At 39.8% G+C, this 22,337-nt stretch overlaps 1 protein-coding gene across 9 annotated transcripts in view; it reads right to left on the reverse strand.

The window, feature by feature from the left end:
* The window catches only part of LOC117982754 (protein O-mannosyl-transferase TMTC1-like), a 186,241-nt gene that overhangs the window by 102,729 nt on the left and 61,175 nt on the right, over window positions 1-22,337 (reverse strand). The gene's annotated exons all lie outside the window — the stretch shown is intronic.

Genomic DNA, 22,337 nt, shown 5'->3' on the forward strand with positions numbered 1-22,337 from the left:
CATAAAGTGTCTATTAAATTTTCCGGTACGCATGGTAGGACGCTTTGAATCGGCACAAAAAATAATCGTCATTTTGTGTGGCACACGTCTTTCTAGTTCCAGCGTACTATAATATGGCCATTTCAGTGCCCGCACCGGGCTAGCGCGGGGGCTGTGCGGGTGTGCGGGGGCTGTGCGGGTGTGCGGGGCGTCCCCACTCCGATTGTCATCTCGACCTGTCTAGTGCTTAGGTATATCCCATGCATACGACTTCACAGTTTTAATACCGTTATTTTATAAGTAATAAATAACGTATGAGTCGTATAAGGTACACATACGTTTTCATGGCTCACGTAAGCACACTTTGGAAATGCGAGATCTCTCATCAATTCTGCTAAGTGACTAATCAAAAGGCTCGGGCTGGGAGTTTCGCCGTCAAAAGGCACAGACGTGTAGAAAGCGGCTTCTTTGCCGGCGGTTCATAATAAGAGTGTACCTAAAAGATGTGGGAGGAAAACTGGGCCATGAAATTAGCGTCACGACTCGCAATAATATTAAACACTTTTAATTTAAAATTCTAAACTTAATCTGCGTATAAAATGGTATTAAGCATTATTACTAAGTCTACCAATCCGCACATGGTCAGCGTGGTAGACTATGGCCAGAACCCTTCTTACTCTTAGAAGGGACTCGTGCTCTGTAGTGAGCTGGCAATGGGTTGATCATGATGATAATGAAGTATTATTAGTACCATTAAGAAGACCCCCTCGCGACTTCGTCCGCGTGAACTACACCAATCCCCTATTTCACCCCCTTAGGGGTTAAATTTTCAAAAATCCTTTCTTAGCGGATGCCTATGTCATAATCTGCATGCCAAATTTCAGCCCGATCCGTTCAGTAGTTTGAGCTGTGCGTTGATAGATCAGTCAGTCTTCCTCCTCACCTTTTCCTTTTATATAATATTTAGATAACTATTTTGGCCTCATTTTCAGCCTGATATTATGTAAAATTATATTGTCTGTGTCTGTATCGCTGTTGATTACTAATAAACGAATAAAATAAAATAAAATATATTAGTAGGCCAAGAGTCCGCCATTTTAGTGGCTACCAAAGAAGGTCTCCGCCACACCGCAGAATGCAGAAATCCGCTTTTCACGTTACACCGAAATAAGCTGCCAACTCGATGCTGAACTCACGACCTCCCCCCCTCCTCTACCACCACCCCTCGCTGGGAAGTTCCTCCTTCACTGATTTTATTATTACCTAGTTTCGAAGCTTCGCTAACAAATTCCAAATCCAGCTTATCCAGGTAATGCTGGAACATAGAGTTCATTACACGGTTAAAGTTTTGAGCAGAATTATGTTTATTTTACTACGGAAAAATTATTATACCTAATTGGCCAAAAGAGCGCGGTCTCCGAATTTACTCATCGTGATCAACCCATCGCCGGCTCACTACAGAGCACGGGTCTCCTCTCAGAGTGAGAAGGGTTTGGCCATAGTCTACCACGCTGGCCATGTGCGGATTGGTAGACTTCACACACCTTTGAGAACATCATAGAGAGACCTCTCAGGCAAGCAGGATTCCTCACGATGTTTTCCTTTACCGTTAAAGCAAGTGATATTTAATTACTTAAAACGCACATAACTCCGAAAAGTTACAAGTACGTGCCGGGAATCGAACCCACGACCTCCGATTGGAAGGTGGACGTCCTAGCCACTAGGCTATCACAGTTTTTTTCTAATTAGCCGAATTTACTAATAAGTATAAATGAAAAAGGTGACTGACTGACTGATCTATCAACACACAGCTTAAACTACTGGACGGATCGGGCTGAAATTTGGCATGCAGATAGCTATCATGAACGTAGGCATCCGCTAAGAAAGGATTTTAAAAATAAATGCAGATAGCTATTACGACGTAGGCATCTGCTAAGTAGGATTTTTAACAATTCAACCCCTAAGGGGGTAAAACAGAGGTTTGAAATTTTGCATAGTCGACGCGGACGAAGTCGCGAGCATAAGCTAGTTTAGTTTAGTTTACAAAGTGAATCTCATTGATATTATCCGTGTTCAAATAAAGTCAAATACAAGTTTTTATTTTTTAAAGAATATTAGCCATGTTAAATGACTAATATTCCCCTTTCCTCTCCAATTAAGCGTCAGGCTTGTGCTAGAAGTAGGTACGACAATAGTGCAACGGGCGGGATTTGAACCGTTGACCTTTCGGTTTTCAGTCCACTCCTATACCGGTTGAGCTATTGAGGCTCAGTTGTTGAATATTTGACGATGTTGCGTCTATGGTTAGGACCCAAGGGAATAAAGCTTTCTATTTTCCTGATACAATTTGAATACCTATTACTTTTTCCCGATAGGTACTTTATCCGTGTGAGTTTGGTTTTTTTATTTTGTTAAAGAGCAAACATACAGTGTACGATTTGCACTACGCACCCTTCTACTGCCAAACATGCAGGAAAAGCAAGCCACCACGCAACACAACACAGATCCTGCGAAACACACTCGACGCACGTTTCACTTCAACACCAAATCATTCCCAAGAAAATGTAGACAACGCGTGTGCTGTTGCGTATTGCTTGCTTGGTGGCTTGCTTTTCTTACATGTTTAGTAGTTGGAGGCGGGTGGTGAATATCGCATGCTGCATGTTGCACCATACAGATTAGTCGGTGTCAGCGGATTATAGCCAAGCTGCTTTGTTTAGGACCCTATCGAATGCAGATCCAGAGATTCCTAGCTGGAGTAATTTAGGACTTCAAAAGAATGCGGTTAAGATTTCGTAGCAAAGACTGACTCGTAACTCGTAGCACCCACAAATAACACGCTAGGACTGCTACGAGAGCTTCGAATAGTTACGACCGCTACGAAACATCCGCTCCGCTATCACAAACGGCAAAACGCGCTTGTTCCCAAAGTTGTTGGACGCGCACTATCTTAATGACCATCGTAAATTATAGACTTTAATCTCGACCCTTCTATGTGTGTACTTGTACACATACTGTACAAAACACACGATAAAATACATACCTACTATAATACATAATCCGTGTACTTTCAGTCAAATGGGTACGAGTGTTTCTTTGGATGTCCTGTTTCGGGATCCTAATGCGTGAACTCTGAAGGTGCATCTAAACATGCTGCCGGGTCTGGCTGTTGTTGGCTGAACCCGGTGGCATATGATGCACTATGAGGCCACCTAGAAATCTAATCAACTCTCGTTGATCTATCTGTATATATAAAATTCAAAGTCCTGACTGACTGACATACATATATATCAACGCACAGCCTAAACTGCTGGTCTTAGAGACATGAAATTTTGAGGGTGCAGTGTTCTTTGTAAAGAGTAGATATCCATTAAGAATTTTTCGAAATTCTACCCCTAAGTGGGTTAAATAGGGGATGAAAGTTTGTACGCAAGTACGTCATTTTTCAAATTATTTGCATGAAAATTGGTATTTGGGTTTTCGGTCACAAATGAAGAAATACGTGTTCCAGGATTTTTGGAAATTCAATCCCCACCTCCATTTTCTAAATACCACCCGAGCGAAGCCGGGGCGGGTCAGCTAGTACTATAATATAAAAGGAAAATCTGACTAGTTGGCTGACTGACTGATCTATCAACGCACAGCTCAAACTACTAGACGGATTGGGCTGAAATTTGGTATGCAGATAGATATTATAACGTAGATATCCGCTAAGAAGGATTTTTGAAAATTGAACCCCTCAGAGGGGGAAATAGGAGTTTGAGATCCAAACTGAGATTTTTCATCGCCATTACGACGAGCAATTCACGTGTAGAGCCTTTCGCACGGTCGATAGTGTTGCCCGGCAACTCAGTCGACGGGCAACTCTAGGATCTGTCATTTACATGGAAGTCGCCGTGTGTAAAGACAAGGCAACTTCCAAAAAAAATCACATATTCTAACGGTCGCGTCGACCGAGTTGCCGGGTAACTAGTCGATCGTATATTAATTGCGATACATATTATGACCCATCACAGGTAGCATGTGAAAAATCACATTTTATTTATGTAGCATCTGCTATCTTACTTAACTATATTAGCCTGTGAAAAAGCACGAAGAAAAATCTCAGTTTGGAGATTGTTTAAACTAGCTTATGCTCGCGATTTCGCCCGCGTAGACTACATACATTTCAAACCCCTATGTCACCCCCTTAGGTGTTGAATTTTCAAAAATCCTTTCTTAGCGGATGCCTACGTCATAATAACTACCTGCATGCCAAATTTCAGCCCAAACTTTCCAGTAGTTTGAGCTGTGCGTTGATAGATCAGTCAGTCAGTCACCTTTTCCTTTTATATATATAGAATTTCAGGCATGCCTGATCATGAAGCTAAGATTTTTTAAAATAGAAAGATTTTAAATTAATCTCACTGTTGGGGCAAGTTCGAGTTCTTCCCCAACTTGACGAATGAGTTTAGGGGTTTTAATCACTGGGTTTTGGGGAATCTTATTAGTGGACTGTATAGGTTTTGACAAGGTTTCGAGAGCTCCCTGCTTCCCTTTGCTAGACAATCTCTCCCCATGAACCTGCAGACACCTCTAAATAGATAATACCACCTACCTTTGAAAGTCTGCAGCTTTCCGTGTGTGAACTCACTAGGTCCGCCTTTCGTAGCACTGTCCGTCCCACGACGAGCAGTTAGACACCAAACTTGCACAATGTTAACGATGAGTGGTCGAATTTATAGTAGACGCGGCGATGCGGCCATGTTTGTGGTTTTGGCATACGAGTGGCGTGCGTGCTTCGCGCCGATTTGAGACACACTAGCGCCTGGCGGTCGTTGCGTGCGCTGGCGCCACGATCGTTTGATCCGCAAAGATGCGCGGAATGGTTAGGCGGTAAAAATCTACTTTGAAGATACCTACATTTTCATGAGGGAACATTTCCGAACACCGCCCACCGTTAAAATGTAATTTTAACCGGACTCAAAATTAAAGAGAGAATTGTGAAACTGAATTTAAGAATTTGGTAATAACGAAAGAAAAGTTAACTAAACTTAAAACGAATCTTAAACTAAGAGAATAATTAGTAAACGAAATCCAAATTAAATAGAGAGAGGTAATGGAGACGACCTACGAACAGGTCGTTTCAGAAAACCTTGTTGAGTTTGGAGAATGACGGAGCGAATGACACCATCCTTAGAAGAGTTTACTTCGGAAACTCGACCCAGTTTCCATTGTAGTAGAGGTAAGTTTGGGTCGTTGACGAGAACTAACGTCCCGACTTGAAGGTTTTCAATCGACTCCGTCCATTTGTTTCGCTGTTGAAGCGGGTACGAATATTGAATGCGTGAAACTTGCATAGAACGATTCGAAAATCCACGCATATATGAAATTATAGTTTTAAGTTTCCGAATAGCATTAGACTTTGTCAGGACCGGTCCTGCGTAGTCTACTGCAACTTTAGAAAAGAGTCTGATTTGCACGCGAGCCGAAAGCAAATCAGTAATTTTAGATTCGGAAAAGATTACACGACGACGATAATATTTGAAACAGTGGAAAATTATTCTTTTGCCAATATTTTGTTTAGTGCAGATAATCCAAGAATTGACTGTAAACGAAATTAATGTGGCTCGTAAGCCCGAATGCAAATTAATTTTATATGCGAAAGAAACGAAAAGATGATTAAAATGATTTTCAGAACATAATACGAAATAGTTTTTCCGATAGTCGAAATCCGAGTTAGATTTTCGACCGCCCACCCTGAGGAGAACCGGCTGGTCGACGAATGGGTTTCTAATGTCACTTGGAACCTCTGCACCCCAGTGACCGTGAGCTAACCAAAGTTCTCGAATAAGAACTTCAGCAGCAACGATATTCGGGATCAAAGAGCCGAGGGGGTCGGAAATGCGTATAATTTCTGACGAAAGTATACGATCTGTCACCCTGTCGGACAGAGGTTCAACGTGAGACGAAAACACGTCCTCTAGAGGCTGCGTGGCTAGACTCAGGACATTAACCGAACTGTCTTCAACTGAGGAAACTGTTGAAGGCTCAACGTCTTTAGTTACATCTGAAAGACGCTGCAAACGTGTAAAACTGTTCGAGTACTGCTTGTGAAGTTTGAATTCATATCTCATAAGCAGAGCGAAACGTTGATTTTGGAGACAAAAAGTGAGTTCAATCGAATCTGAACCACTTAGAATGTTATCCATATAGGACAATCGACGCATAAATTCAGCAGCCTCGGAATCTTCCGATTGAGGATCCGAAACTAATTGCGAAAGTAAACGAATAGCTAAGAATGGCGACGACGAAAAACCGTTCGTAGCTTTCCCCAATCGAAAGACTTGAGGATTTCGAATGGCACCTGAAACAGGTGCTGTAAGGCCAGAATCTGCCGTACAATCCGAACACGAATTACAAAGATGCTCATCAGGAACAAAACGACGCTCCATCGAAATGGAGCCTTTAAGCGCTAATGAACACAGCTTATCGAATTGTGGCTCAGTTTCCCGAATTGGAAGTGAGACCACAAATTTGCTGAACGTCAACCGTTCGTGTGTTCGACCGAATGTCTCTTCACACAGTTGATCGTCAGCTGAAGACAAAACGAATTTATCTGGGGTCGATTCTGATTCCCAGACTTTACGAATAATATTATCAAGACTGTTCTCTTGATGTGAAACGACGAAAGACGAAACATTTGTTTTCGAGTTTTTATTACGGACGAATCTTTGGTCAACTTTTCCGATGACAAGCCAACCAAGTGAACTAGAAATGGCCATTGGAGTTCCAATTGGTCCCCGAAGTGGTTGTCCGACGAAAATATCATCATAGATATCTCCTCCTAGAAGAATATCTACTGACGACGGCGAATTAAAATTAGGATCAGCAAGACGCAAATGTTGTATATGAGACCACGATTCTGTCTCGATAAAGTTCGAAGGTTTAGCTGACGTGATGTTTTTCAAAATCAATGCACGAAGAGCTAACTCTAAGCCAGGACCGGTGTGTGATTTAATCACCGAAGTTACGAATCCTGTCGAACAAGTAGTTAAATCGCCGATGCCTTGAATAGGCGTGCCTAACTTGCTGCGAGTTAAACCAAGACGCGTTACCAAATCGTCGGTGACAAAGGAAGCTTCAGAACCTGGATCAACTAGAGCTCGAGCACGAATAAATTTACCTGAAGAATTGCGAATTAAAACGATAGCTGTCGAAATCAGGACTGTATGTTGATTAGAAATCGCATCAGTTGAGTGTAACGAGACAACATTAACTGATTCACTCGAAGACTGATCCGGTTTTTCTTGGGCTTCTGAAGGCTGATCAGATTCTGATCGAACTTCTGATGGTTCTCTAGAAGTACTCGCATAATGCAACATCGAACAGTGATGAGAAGCATCACAGACTGAGCAACGAATTTTAGCGCATGCTCTATTAGGATCGTGCACGGGCTTTAGGCATCTGAGACATATCCCTTTTTCTTTCGCGAACATGAATCTATCGTAGGGTTTCTTTTTCTTGAAAGCAGCACATGAAAATAATGAATGCGACCCTCGATTACATAACACGCAAGCTTTAGATTTGAACGAATTAGAATTTGATTCCGTCGAATTATTTGAATCTGAAGAAGTAACGAATGACGAAGTAGTGCGAGATCTATCTTTCAGTATCGAGGAACGAGACGAATCAAAATGGGAGGTTGGGCGCGAACTTTCCCAAGCAACAATTTCACGATTTAAAAATTCTTGAAGCTCACAAAATCTCGGAAGTGAGTTCGTAGGAATAGATTTATCAAATTCACGACGTGTGTCGGGATCTAATTTTCTGTATAACATATGGTACAATACGAAGTCCCACTCGTCTATCGGAAAACCCATTGAATCTAGGGCACCGATATTCTCTAAAAAACCACTGAGGATAGTCCGCAGTCCTGAAGCACTAGGCGAATTTAGGTTTGGGAGCTTATACAACGCATCCATATGTTGCATGGCGATTAAGCGTTCGTTTTTATAATTATATTCCAAAATGCTCCATGCTTTTTTATAGTTACTACTGATGATTGACATCCCTTTTAATAATTTGCTTGCATCACCACGAAGGTACGATAGCAAATATTGAAATTTAGCTACGTCCGAAAGATCCTTATTTTGATCAATCAACGATATAAACATATCACTAAACGAATTCCACTGTTTATAATCACCCGAAAATGAAGGAATTGATAATGGTGGCAATTTTACTTGCTTTTTGTCTGGCTGTAAATTTTGGGGACTTTCCGATTTAGAAATCGGTTCCTCTAAACCGAATTTTATACTCATGATTTCTCGAATTAAATCATTAAAAGCTGCACGAGTTTTGCTATGTTCTGGACTCAAAGCTTTTGTACTTTCAAGTTCTAAATTCTCGAGAGATGATTGAATTTGTTCGAATTGGTCTTGTATACTAGTGAGTCCCGTACAAGACACCATAAATTTGCGATAAGAAATAGCATTAGAATCTGCTTCCATTCCTAGCTGAATTATCGTATTCAGTTCTTGTTCTATGCATCCTCTCCTATGCATCAAACGTGTGTACTCAGTTGATTCAGCCATGATGTAAACGAATAAAAACAATTAGAACCGAAAATAAAATCAAATGATAAAATTAAATTCAATTTGTAAAATTTATTTTATGAACTCGGACAAACCACTGCCGTGCGCCTCACAGCACAATCAGAACCACGAAAACAAATAAAAACGAAACATTACAAAAATAATTTTGTTGAACTTGGCTGATGCACTGCCGTGCGCCTACAAGTACTTACTAATCGGAAGCACGGTCGAAAACGAACAAAAACGAAACAAAAAAAAACTTTTGTTGAACTTGGCGGAGCCTCTGCCGTGCGCCTACAAGTACGAATAACCCGACTAGAACACAAAAACGAACGAAAACGAAACTCTGAAAAAAAAACTTTTTTGGTTGATCTTGGCTGATCCACTGCCGTGCGCCTAAAGGTTCGAATTACTAAGCTAAGACACGGCAATAAACGAAAACGAAAAGAAAAAAAATATATATATATTTTTCTTTGGACTAAAATTGTAAGTCGTATCGTAGTCGTACGGTATAAATGCAGAATAATCCGCTCGATGTTCAAGTATTCGAAACTTACCCACTTTTTATTTCATATTTTATTTTATGTCGAAAAATATTTGATTTAACAATTTAGCTATAGGTATCTTAATGACCGCTTGCGAAACGAAATACGAATATAACACGAATAGTGTTCAAACCACGATAGGTTTATGCATGAACACTAACGAAACGAATAGGTATACAAATGCGAGGCAATCGATTTCGATTTACGATTGACCCGCAATTGCAATGAATATTAGGTAGTTACTCAAACGAAAAACGAAGCGAAAACAATTAATAACTACCTATTCACAGCTCAAACTGGTCATTTAGATGCCTACTTAGTAGCTTTTCACAAGAAAAATGAACGAAGTCGGTTGACCTATTTTAATTCCAAATTACGATGAACTACGAATCGAATTTTGAGCAAGATGGCGTCATTCGAATATCACTTTTGAATATTACAAAATGAAAATTACAAAATTCGGTATCTAGTGAGATGTTAAAATATAGATATAGGGAACTTAAATATTCGGAGAGAAGGTCCAAAATGGTAGTAGGGAACCTAATATCCAGCGAGAAGGACCAAAATGTTGGGGCAAGTTCGAGTTCTTCCCCAACTTGACGAATGAGTTTAGGGGTTTTAATCACTGGGTTTTGGGGAATCTTATTAGTGGACTGTATAGGTTTTGACAAGGTTTCGAGAGCTCCCTGCTTCCCTTTGCTAGACAATCTCTCCCCATGAACCTGCAGACACCTCTAAATAGATAATACCACCTACCTTTGAAAGTCTGCAGCTTTCCGTGTGTGATCTCACTAGGTCCGCCTTTCGTAGCACTGTCCGTCCCACGACGAGCAGTTAGACACCAAACTTGCACAATGTTAACGATGAGTGGTCGAATTTATAGTAGACGCGGCGATGCGGCCATGTTTGTGGTTTTGGCATACGAGTGGCGTGCGTGCTTCGCGCCGATTTGAGACACACTAGCGCCTGGCGGTCGTTGCGTGCGCTGGCGCCACGATCGTTTGATCCGCAAAGATGCGCGGAATGGTTAGGCGGTAAAAATCTACTTTGAAGATACCTACATTTTCATGAGGGAACATTTCCGAACACTCACTTTAACTAAACAAAATTTTATACACATCAGTTGAGAGAGAACCAACAATCATGAATCACCGAAATGGAATATTTTGGAGTTTTTATTAAAGTATACTTTTGTACCGTTTTCCATTAGGTTCTCTCATTCAACCCTTTTCAAGCGTATTTTTGCGGGTTATCCCGTTGTGAGGGAGATTCGCTTTAACCCCTTTTGAATTGGCGGCCTCTTTCAACCTTATCTTTAATCCTTCCTGACTTTGAGCGTGATGCCTACATGCGCCATTTCGAATTTAACTTGCAAAGAGCACTTCAGAAAATCAAGTACACAATTTAAAACCATTTCGTGGAGATGTGGAAGATTATATAGACTACAGTATTGTTGAATAAGTATTTGACAGATTCTATTAGCAGGGGACTAGGGGAGCCCAACTAGCTAAATAACATCGATATAAATGACAAGAATATGGTCAAGCGAACAAAACTTTTCACGGTTTGGAAACCAAATAAATCAATTTTTACAACTTTGTGACTCTACTATTTCCTTATGTCGACGGACGACGACGGACGGAAATAATAAGTTCTTCGCATCTCACGGTACACCAGTGAATGTGTGTTATGTTTGATAACTGCCTTAATAACTCAAACACTCAACTTGAACTTTTCATTTAATAGTGTTAAGTTTTACCAGGCACTTAGGAAGCTCGCGCGAGTAAAGTCGGGCAAACTAGTTTGTGTAACTTTAAGTACAAACAGACATACAGAAGTTGTTGAACATTAAGGTGCTGTATTTTATATATTTACTTACTACTTTGGTTATCAAAACTTTTTTTGTTATCAAATTAAAGGAAACCGACCAGTTATGGGCACAGTCCTGTTACAGAAAAAAAAAATTGGAAAAAATCCTTTATTTTATGATAAACCAAAATCACAAAAAATAATTTGAATTATTAACAAAAAAAAAAAAAAAAACTGAAAAAGAATCGACTATTAGGCGGAACGAAGTTCGCCAGGGCAGCTAGTTTATAAATAGATATTTGGAATTTGTAACCGTTCATCAATTTTTGGACCCAACGATGTAGGATTTGGTCGGTCTCCTTTAACGGTAATTTTACTTGAACTGCATGATATGAAACTAACTCTATGGCATAGAATAAAAAGCTATAAAGATAATAAAATATTAAGGAACATTTAATGGCGTAGCTTATCGCGTGTTGACTTTTATTGTACCGCATTGCGATTTTCCCACAGCGGTTGGGAAATTACTTTTTATATAGCAATCTTGTGCACTACGGGTTGCGGACTCATAGTAGACTGACAATTTATTGATATCCCACAGTTGGACAAAGGTTAACTCTTTTGACAGTGATTTTAAGTAGATTCCTCCGACATAACTTACCTACTTACTTGACTTAGAGCGGTAACGCACTCATCCGATCCAAGTGAAAATACTCGTGTAAATAGGGATTTGTGTGGTTCCTTTTTTCCTTTTGAGGTACGGAACTCTAAAAACCTTCTGGGAGCAGGTCAATGGAGTCATTAGTATACTAATCTAGAATATTAAAGTAAGTTGGTAATTATAGCGCAAAAAATGAAATTAGACCCAGTTACTAGTAGCGTGCGCTTTCTTATTACTACAATAAAAAATTTCAACATAACTCCCTGTTTCTAGTAAATTGCTTGAATTTGTCAAACCTAACAATTTTTTAAACAATGAATTTACCAATCATTTACCACAGAATAAATTATTAGAAATGATCTATGCTGATACTAGAACAGCGTAAATTGATTATTTTGTCCCAAAAAACTACGGATTTTTACGAAGGTAAGTTTTTTTTTCGGGTTCCGTACCTCAAAAGGAAAAACGGAACCCTTATAGAATCACTTTGTTGTCTGTCTGTCTGTCTGTCTGTCCGTCTGTCTGTCAAGAAACCTACAGCGTACTTCCCGTTGCAGACCTAGAATCATGAAATTTGGCAGGTAGGTAGATCTTATAGCTGACATTTAGAGAAAAATCTGAAAACCGTGAATTTAGGGTTAGATCACACAAAAAAATTAAATTAGTTAGTATTTTCAATTTTCTAAGAAGAGCTATATCAATTGGGGTATCATATGAAAGGTGTGCATTCTAAAACAGATTTTTATTTATTTTTATGTATCATAGTTTTTGAATTATCCTGCAAAATGTCGAAAAAATACGACTGTAGTACGGAACCCTCATTGCGTGAGCCTGACTCGCACTTGGCCGGTTTTTTTAATATAAGTAATCTTTTCCGGAACATGTCACTCCGTAACGGCGATTACGCACTGCACTTCTGTCATCCGAGTTGTATCCGTCATCCGTGAGAATACCAGCGATTATCTACGATATAATAATACTATGTCATAATACAAAACAATATGGAACGTATTTTCACGGACTCGGATCGGATGAGTGCGTAACCGCCGTAATGCATCTACACTCTAACTTCTACTACTAGGTACTACTTTTTTATCTAAAAGTTAATAATGATGTAAGGCTTTCTTGTAGGTACAGCTGCAACAGAGCGATCCTATGTCATCTGATAGAGGTTGGATAGGGCGCCCGTTACATGGGGTGCCAGCAGTGGCGTGCACAGGATTTGAAGTCAGGGTAGACATTCAATAGGTAGGAACTTACTGAGTAGCAAGTCATAATTAAAATGAACTTTGAACTATTACAAATACGGTAAGTCGTGCTTTTATGCCTCTATGATCTGCACGCCACAGGGTGCCAGCCAGGTAACCTCCCAGTGTGCCTGGGTGCTGCTGGTCCCTTTTGGATGCTAATAAAATCTCTCTTCGGGGATTTTGTGACTTAATTTATTACTACTTTGTAATTACACTTTTGGTACATGAAAAATAAAAATAAAAATAAAAATAAATAAATAAATATTGTTGGCTATGGCTTTGGTTTTCATGCAAAACCTTGTATATGCGTACTCCTGAGGTTGAATTCGGAATCGGGGATATTAGGCGATAAGACTTTTTCATTGAGAAACCTTTGAGTGGAAAAGTTTTATTCAATTTCAATTTCAATTTTCATTTATTGCATTTCCATAAACTACTTACATCATATTATGTACAAAGTATTATGGATATACACAGTTTGGGTGTCGCAATTTGGTCCTAAGACCTTAGTAGGGAGACCCATATTACTAAAATAGCGAATAAGTTCTATCACAAATCGCGGTTATTTCGTACTTATATCGTACTACTGCTACAAGTACTTATATCGTACTACTGCTACGAGTACTTATATCGTACTACTGCTACGAGTACTTATATCGTACTACTGCTACGAGTACTTATATCGTACTACTGCTACGAGTACTTATATCGTACTACTGCTACGAGTACTTATATCGTACTACTGCTACGAGTACTTATATCGTACTACTGCTACGAGTACTTATATCGTACTACTGCTACGAGTACTTATATCGTACTACTGCTACGAGTACTTATATCGTACTACTGCTACGAGTACTTATATCGTACTACTGCTACGAGTACTTATATGGTACTACTGCTACGAGTACTTATATCATACTACTGCTACGAGTACTTATATCGTACTACTGCTACGAGTACTTATATCGTACTACTGCTACGAGTACTTATATCGTACTACTGCTACGAGTACTTATATCGTACTACTGCTACGAGTACTTATATCATACTACTGCTACGAGTACTTATATCGTACTACTGCTACGAGTACTTATATCGTACTACTGCTACGAGTACGTATATCGTACTACTGCTACGAGTACTTATATCGTACTACTGCTACGAGTACTTATATCGTACTACTGGTACGAGTACTTATATCGTACTACTGCTACGAGTACTTATATCGTAGCGGGAGTCGCGTGCGGCTTATTACCGCAATGCGATTTGCCGCCATAACTCACCGCCTGGCAAATAGCTTGCATTCGTCACAACTCACGAAACATCCACTAATAAAGGGGATTTTATTGCCTGCCGCTCAGACTAGAGTAAATATAAAAATATTTATTTACTAGCCGACCCGCCTTGGCTCTGTTCGGGTTTTAAGCACATTACTGCAGCGGCTAGCAAAAGAGGCATTGATGGACGAACTACAACTACATAATTGCCAAGGCATGTTTTTTTTCATGTATTTACCGCAATTGTAGTTACATATTAGTAATAAATTAAGTTACAGTATTATACTTAATTTATTACATAGTAGTAATAAATTAAGTATAGTACTTTTCTCAAACAATACCCCGCCTTGCCTTAGTCGGGTAAAACAAGTTCTAATTAAAAGAATTAAAAAGACTGCCAGGAAAAAAAACGAACTAAGAATTATTATAAGTTTGCACATATTTTGAAAATAGCGTCATATACGGTTTTTTTTTTTCAAAAATGTACAGTCGTTGTCACAGGGAATGATGTAAGGATTCTATAGGTACCCCAACCATCCAAATCTGTTCAGGCATTTAGACGTTATCCATTCTTCCATACAAATATTATAAATGCGAAAGTCTGTCTGTCTGTCTGCTAACCTTTTATGGTCCATTCATTCAACCGATTTTGAGGTAATTTAGTACAGAGATAGCCTTGCATCCCGGGGAAGGACATAGGCTACTTTTTATCCCGGAAAATCAAAAAGTTCCCACGGGATTTTTTAAAATCTAAATTCACGTGGACGAAATCGCGGGTAGTGGTAGAACAAAGAAACTCACTTACAAAAATACATTAATCCAGAAAAATTACACTCCGTCTTTCGACAGTTGTGTGATAAATCCATAAGTACCCAAAAAATATAACAATAAATCTTCCAAACGATTCCCTCCATTAAAAACTGCAGTAAATTGAATAAGGAAAATAATAAAATTACTTTCTTTTAGCGTTCCGCTCCGAGCTCGTTTGTCATAGCAGCCCGTTTAATTTCCCAGGGTTTCCCAGGGTTTTCCACCTACTCATCACTGTGTCGTTTATCAAAGCGTTTTGTGCCTCCCATTGTCTTGAGAATCTCTGTGACCTACTTCCTTACACTTGTGCACAGAGAGCTGGTGCGTCATTTCTAGGAGTCACTTAATTCTTTGCCGTTACGCTCGTCACAGAGCGGTCTTGGTAATCACTGCGGCTCGATTGCGAATCGCCTGCATTAATCATTTAATTACTGCATCAATGTCAAAATATGATTTTCGTAACATGGTTCATTGAGACAGTCAATAAAGGATCGGACAAAAATATGTTTTGACAGTTCGTGTGCTGCGGTACGTTTAAAAATGTTTAAAATTCTCTCTGAAGGATGGATGAGGAGTCACGTTGCCCATAATATTATCATAAATCCGAAACTTCGAAAGTGTGTGCGTTTGTTCGTTTCTTCTTTACCCACGTCGCAACATAGAAAAGTTCATTAAAGACCTGGAGAGTGACAATTACGTAGTGTAATTATTATTATCTCCGAAACTTTTATCTCCGAAAATCAAGGAGTTTAAAAGATTTTTAAAACTTTAGTCTACGCGTAAGAAGAGGGATTCCCAATCCCGACCCCCGACTAGAAGACCAACGTCTTAACAACTAGGCTATCACCGCTATTTATTTCATGTAGGTATTTATTAAGTACCTCTTTAATATTTTCCACCGACTCTTAGACCATTGTGTCTTAGTTTTTTGTGAAGTGGTTTTAATGACAGCGTAAAAAGGACCTTGCTAAGTGGCAATAGAGCTGTAGTTTGTACAATGGTGGTTTAAGTTGGCACTGAATGCGTGAACATTAAAGACAAGCCTCGAAAGATTTCGAGGCATCCACTGGTCCCACTTTTTATCTCCATTGTAATAGTACAACCAGTATTTTTTAATGTTCATAAAAGAAATCTTTATTCATAACTAGATTATGCCCAAGAATGCCCTAAATTTCGAACCGCTATTTTACCCCCTTGGGGTAGAATTTTCAAAAATCTATTCTTAGTGGATGTCTACGACATAATACCTATCTGCATGCCTTTCAGCCCGATCCGTCCAGCAGTTTGAGCTGTGCGTTGATAGATCAGTCAGTCAGTCAATCAGTATGTCAGTCATCTTTTATGACAGTTTGTTCCGGCGCTTCTTTTGCTTGTTCTCAGGTGGAAGAAGGGCCGGAATAACCAGCTCTAACTTTAAGTTGTAATGTGTGGCACAATTGCATAAATAAACGTCTTTTCTTTCTTCTTTCTTTCTTTCTTTCTTTTCGTCTTATATATTTAGACTAGCTTATGCTTGCGACTTCGTCAACGTGGATTACACAAATTTCAAACACCTATTTCAACTCCTTAGGGGTGGAATTATCGAAAATACTTTCTGAAAATTCTTCGTCTCACACTTTGACAGACAGGAACTGGCGTTATTTTCTCCCCTATAGGGGCTTTCCCTTTTCCTCGAATATTAGACATCATATTATAGAAGCGAATCTGATAGTTGTGATCCGCAAAAAGTCTGACATATTGAAACCCGTATCCTGAAAGTGATTGCTTTATGTGATGTTCGCCGTCCATACATAGTCGGGATAAATCGCGACTGTTATTTATTCCACGGAAAAATATTTACGTGAATGGAATTCTGGGGGTGATATAGCCTAGTGGTTAAGACCACCGCCTCCTATTCAAAGAGTCGGGGATTCGATCCCGGGCATGCTCCTTTAGCTCCTCAGAGTTACGAGTGAGTGCGTTTTAAACAATTAAATAATACTTACTACTAACACACGCGTGCCTGAAAGTTTGAAATGGGAAATGCTCTGAAGAGTTGTTTGATCTCATTCCACCCTCCCATTACATTACAACATGGGCTTATTCAAGGCGCGGACTAACGCGGTGTCCTGCGTGAGCGACGAATACTACGCGACGCGATGCTGCGAACGCGACGAACGCGATCAACTCAACGGCATTCCGTGCTTGCGGCCTTTATGGCAATCTGCGTCGAGACACAGACTGCCATAATTATAACTCCGGTCGCGTCGTGTCGCGTCGCGTCGCGTCGCGCAGTAATCGTCGCTCATGCAGGATACCGCGTAACAAATTTCTAAAAGGCCGGTAACGCATTGGTTGTTCCTCTGGTACTGCAAATGTTCACGGGCGGTGGTAATCAATTAACATCAGGTGACCCGTCTCGTTTGCTCGCCATTTTATAAAAACATAGTCATCATCCAAAGTATTTAAATACAGATGAAGAACTTGGCAGCAAACAACCGCGCGCCCAGATAAAGGCGTCTATAAAATCCGCAATGAAACATCTTCCGGGAATATAAATCAGTTTCCTCCACGCTGAGAGATCAAGTTATTTTTCATTAACCCTTTTATTAATTTCTGCCGTCATAAGCTCCGCGATCTTCAATAAACGCTCGCACTTTTGTGCACTTTTTTTTTCGTTTCATCACTTCACTTGTTTTTATCTTTTACCAGCTGTTGCCGCTCTAGAGCACACACATAATACCTACCTATTATGCGAAACGACTCCTCGCGCTTCATTCTAACTCTATCAGCCGCACTCAGAGTCGCTTAATCGTTACTTAAGGCATTCCTAGCCATACTAATTCATACCTTAAGCAACGATTAAGCGACTCTGAGTGCGGCCGTATGATTCAACTGTCGTGTCAAAAGTATACGGTTCACCTTTAAAATGTGGACCAATCTAAATATATAAAAGGAAAAGGTGACTGACTGATTGACTGACTGACTGACTGACTGATCTATCAACGCACAGCTCAAACTACTGGACGGATCGGGCTGAAATTTGGCATGCAGATAGCTATTATGACGTAGGCATCCGCTAAGAAAGGATTTTTGAAAATTCAATCCCTAAGGGGGTGAAATATGGGTTTGAAATTTGTGTAGTCCACGCGGACGAAGTCGCGAGCATAAGCTAGTTCCAATATAAGTGCGGTAGGTTCGTCTCTGCTATCAAGAAATGAAATAAAACAAGGCTTGATAGCAGAGATAGGATCCAACTCGTCGTGGTAGGCACGCCGGATTGTATTTGTTGCTAGAAATGGACTCCCACCTTAGAAAATGTTGTGAAAACTTTGCTGGCTTGTAATAAATAGCCTCTTGCATTAGCTTTAGTGACATGAATATGCTGTATGTTTCCTTTTGTAATAATAAAAAAAGTAAGGACTAAAATAGTTATTTACTTTTGACAGTAGCGTTTTTTGGTAGGGACGCCCCGCACACCCGCACAGCCCCCGCGCTATCTCGGTGCAGGCGAGTACGGGCCCTGTGCGGGTGTGCGGGATGGCCCCCCGCCTCACACCCCGATTACCATCTCGACCTGTCGCGTGCAACCTAGTTGCTTTTGGGGTTAACGTAAACATTTAACAGCGTGACCGTAACAAATCATGCGATCTTGTTGTCTAGTGTTAAGCAAGCGTAGTCCCTCGCGCGATATAAGCCGGAGGGAGAGGGACGCCTCTGAGACGCGCGGCACTGGATAAAAGAATTATGTCACCCTTTATTTTGTAGGCCCAGAATATGTGACGATAATATTCGCGCTTCGCTGTACGCTATAATATCATGTGGCTAGCTGATGCCTGTGACTTTGTCTGCGTGGATTATAAGGTTTTAACATCAATATAGTTAATGAATAAGAGCGGTTATGCACTGCATCCGATCCGAGTTCGTGGAAATACGTTTCTTTTTGTTTTGTAATGGTAGCTTATGACATAATATTATGTCGTAGATAATCGCTGGTATTCTCACGACGGATAGAAATCGGATGACGGAAACGCAGTGCGTAATTGCCGTAACATATAGCCTACTTTTTATCCTGGAAAATCTAACGGGTCTCGCCAGATTTTTAAGAACTCTAGGCAAGCGCGCTCAATTTTAGGCTGCATCATCTCTTGCCAGTAGGTCAGCAAGGTTGCAGCCAAGCACTAGTTTATAAATTTAAAAAAAAACATGATCTACGCGAACGAAGTCGCGGGCCCCAGCTAGACCCTTATCAGTACTCTAGGGTATTATAAATGCGAAAGTGTGATTGTTTGTTGGTTTGTTGGTTTGTCATTCAATTTTTTGCATAGCTAAAGACTTTTTTCCCGGAAAATCAAAGAGTTCCCACGGGATTTTCAAAAATCTAATTCCACGCGGACGAAGTCGCGGGCATCAGCTAGTAATGTATACAATAGACCATGTCGGTGACCGTAACAAATCATGCGAGGTTGTAGTCTCGGTGTTGAGCAAGCGTGGTGTGATCGCGCGATAATGGCGGAGGGACGCGCGTGACACATGGCGACACTGGATAAAAGGGTTTGGGATGTCGCTAATACTATTTATTGTGCCCCTTGTGTCGCGTTACCTATTTTACGGCCGCAAAATACTAATAAAATACAATCCCTATTGTTAGCGTTTTATAAAGAAAGAGTGTACAAGTACCTATTTTTTACAAGTTAAAAGTATAAAACTTTTACTGGAAAGATTATGTTTTTAATGTACTCAAGACGTTTATTTATTTATGAAAACAAAATACATACAACACGTCGGAAATATCTGCACACCTCGCTGGATGCGCTTCCCCGCATCTTGGCCGTGTTCGTCTGTCCAGTACCAGTGCCAACGCGAGCGCGTTGCATGACATCACTAAGCCAGGTTCTCAGATATTTCCGACAGGTTGTAAGTCCAAACTCCAAACACGACTAGGTATATCCTGGCATAATTATTATGCCTATCGCAAGTTCCAGTGTCTGCCTATGCCATTATTATGCCATGTCCATTATCAGGCTCTTTTCATTGTGTTTTTAGGGTTTCGTACCTCCAAAGCAGCTTAAAAGGGAACAACGAACTCTTATATGACCACTTTGTTGTCTGTCTGTCTGTTCGTCTGTCGTGTCTGTCAAGGAAACCTAAGTATAGGGTACTTGCCGTTGACCTAGAATCATGAAATTTGGCAAGTAGGTAGGTATTAAAGCACAATTAAAGGAATAAATCCAAAAACCATTTTTGGTTACATCACAAAAAAGTGTTTCAATTTTCAAAACAAGATAACTAAGTATAACAAAAAACTTTGTCTCTGTCACTCATACATACCTATATGACGTTTTGTCGGTCTCAACGACAAATACAGTGCTCTACAAATCTGCTATCTCCTTCTAAAAGTCGATGTACATTACTTTCCACCGCGTACTGTACATTGTTTACATTGATTTCAACTCAATCAAAAATCACCAACCAATTTAGACGGAAATGCCAACATACGAGTTAGCAAAGCTAATAAAAAGCTTTTAAAATACGCTCTTTCAACAGTAATTTCGAAATTAAGGCCTTTTTCATCCGGATTATAGGATATACCTACGTATTACTAGTACAATACAGGGTAGTTACTTTGTCCCCGCCTATACAAGAAGGACCCGAACAAACATTTGCTTCTCGTTTTGGCGTCGTTTTATTCGGGGACCGTACCCTGTTAGATTATTTCGATGGTATTTGCCCAATTTTCTTATTAAAATATCAGACAATGTTGATTATAATAAAAAAATGTTTTGTTCCAAGACTTTATTAAGTTGGTAAAAAATATCTTTCGGCTTTCCAGAAGTTTTATAAATGTGATAAACGTAGATTTACGAAATTGTAAAATAAGTATTTAATCAAGTTCTATGATCAACCAATTTTATATCTACGTTTGATTTTGGTTCAACACATTTCAAGGGAAACTTACCTATATTCCGCGACGGGTGGAGGGCTATCGTGGTATGTGGCGGGGGGACGCGGACACCCCGCACACCCGCACGTCTCCCGTGCGGGTGTGCGGGGTGGTCGTACCCGTCCAATAATTATTATCAAAATTATTTCAACTTGACAACTAATCTTTTACGTAAAAGTTTGGCTGAATCTAACTTTTCTTAATCCTCCTGAAAAGTTGATCAAATCTTTTGAAACAAAGTTTCTCAGTGAAGATTTCATTCAAGTTTTATTGTTGATCGTTTATAATCTAACAAAATATATAAATCAGTAGATGTGTCTTAGGTAACTTAAAAAAACATTGCAAGCGTATTGAACCGAACTTTCGGCGCCGTACAAGTACGGCGCCGAAAGTTCGGTTCAAGTCCGGTTCAAGTCCGGTTCGGTCGCAAGCGACAAGTGTGTCGCTACACTTACCCCATAAAGCTATGGGATAAGAATGAAAGGATAAAGGCTATACTAAATAGGTAAGTAGGGATAAAATCACTCAGAGGTAAATTTTCATCCGGGATATTTCCTTAAACTGCGAGAGTAGGAATCATAAATGGGGTATTTTCAGATTTACCTTTTTAGTCCGTTTATTATGGGTGAGGGCAACCCAAACATAGCCGCTTACAAACTTCCAACAAAAGCCTTTTTAAAATAGAACGATTCTTTTGTATACCAAACTATAACTAAATAACTTTTAAGTTAAGGCATTTATTATTAAGTACAAAGATAATATTTTGTATTTTTGTTTGGTCTTATAATGTAACTAGCTTATGTCCGCGATTTCTTTTAGTCCTTATATTAAAGGTGAACCATACTTTTGACATGACAGTGGAGTGGATCCATAGAGTTAAAATGGCTAAACAATTAAGATATAATATTATATAATATGTAGAACTTCCTAAAATCAATCATTCAAGTAACACATTTGGTACATATTTTATCACACGTAGGTGTATCAAATTTCCTGCGAGAATATTCGATTTGAACGACACGTGTCTTGGCTGCTGATGAGCCTCTTGGAATCAAATGAAGCGAATTTATCGCACGGGGGACCGAACGCCGAGCTGCCGTGTCACCAATACTGATGTGCGAAAATATACGAACAACCGGCCAAGTGCGACTCAGACTCACACACCGAGGGTTCCGTACTCGGGTATTTTTTTCGATATTTTGCACGATAAATCAAAAACTATTTTGCACAAAAATAAATAAAAATCTATTTTAGAATATACAGCTAAAACTCTTTCATATGATACCCCACTTGGTATAGTTATCTTACTTCGAAAATTGAAAATACTAATTATTTGATCATTAAGACATTTTTTTTGTGTGTGTGATGTAACCACAAATCCATCATGGTTTTCGGATTTATTCCTTTACTTCTGCTGTAAGATCTACCTACCTGCCGAATTTTATGATTCTAGGTCAACGGGAAGTACCCTATAGGTTTTTTTGACAGACACTACAGACAGACG

Source organism: Maniola hyperantus, chromosome 6 (assembly GCF_902806685.2).
Source record: "Maniola hyperantus chromosome 6, iAphHyp1.2, whole genome shotgun sequence".
Classification (NCBI taxonomy): domain Eukaryota; kingdom Metazoa; phylum Arthropoda; class Insecta; order Lepidoptera; family Nymphalidae; genus Maniola; species Maniola hyperantus.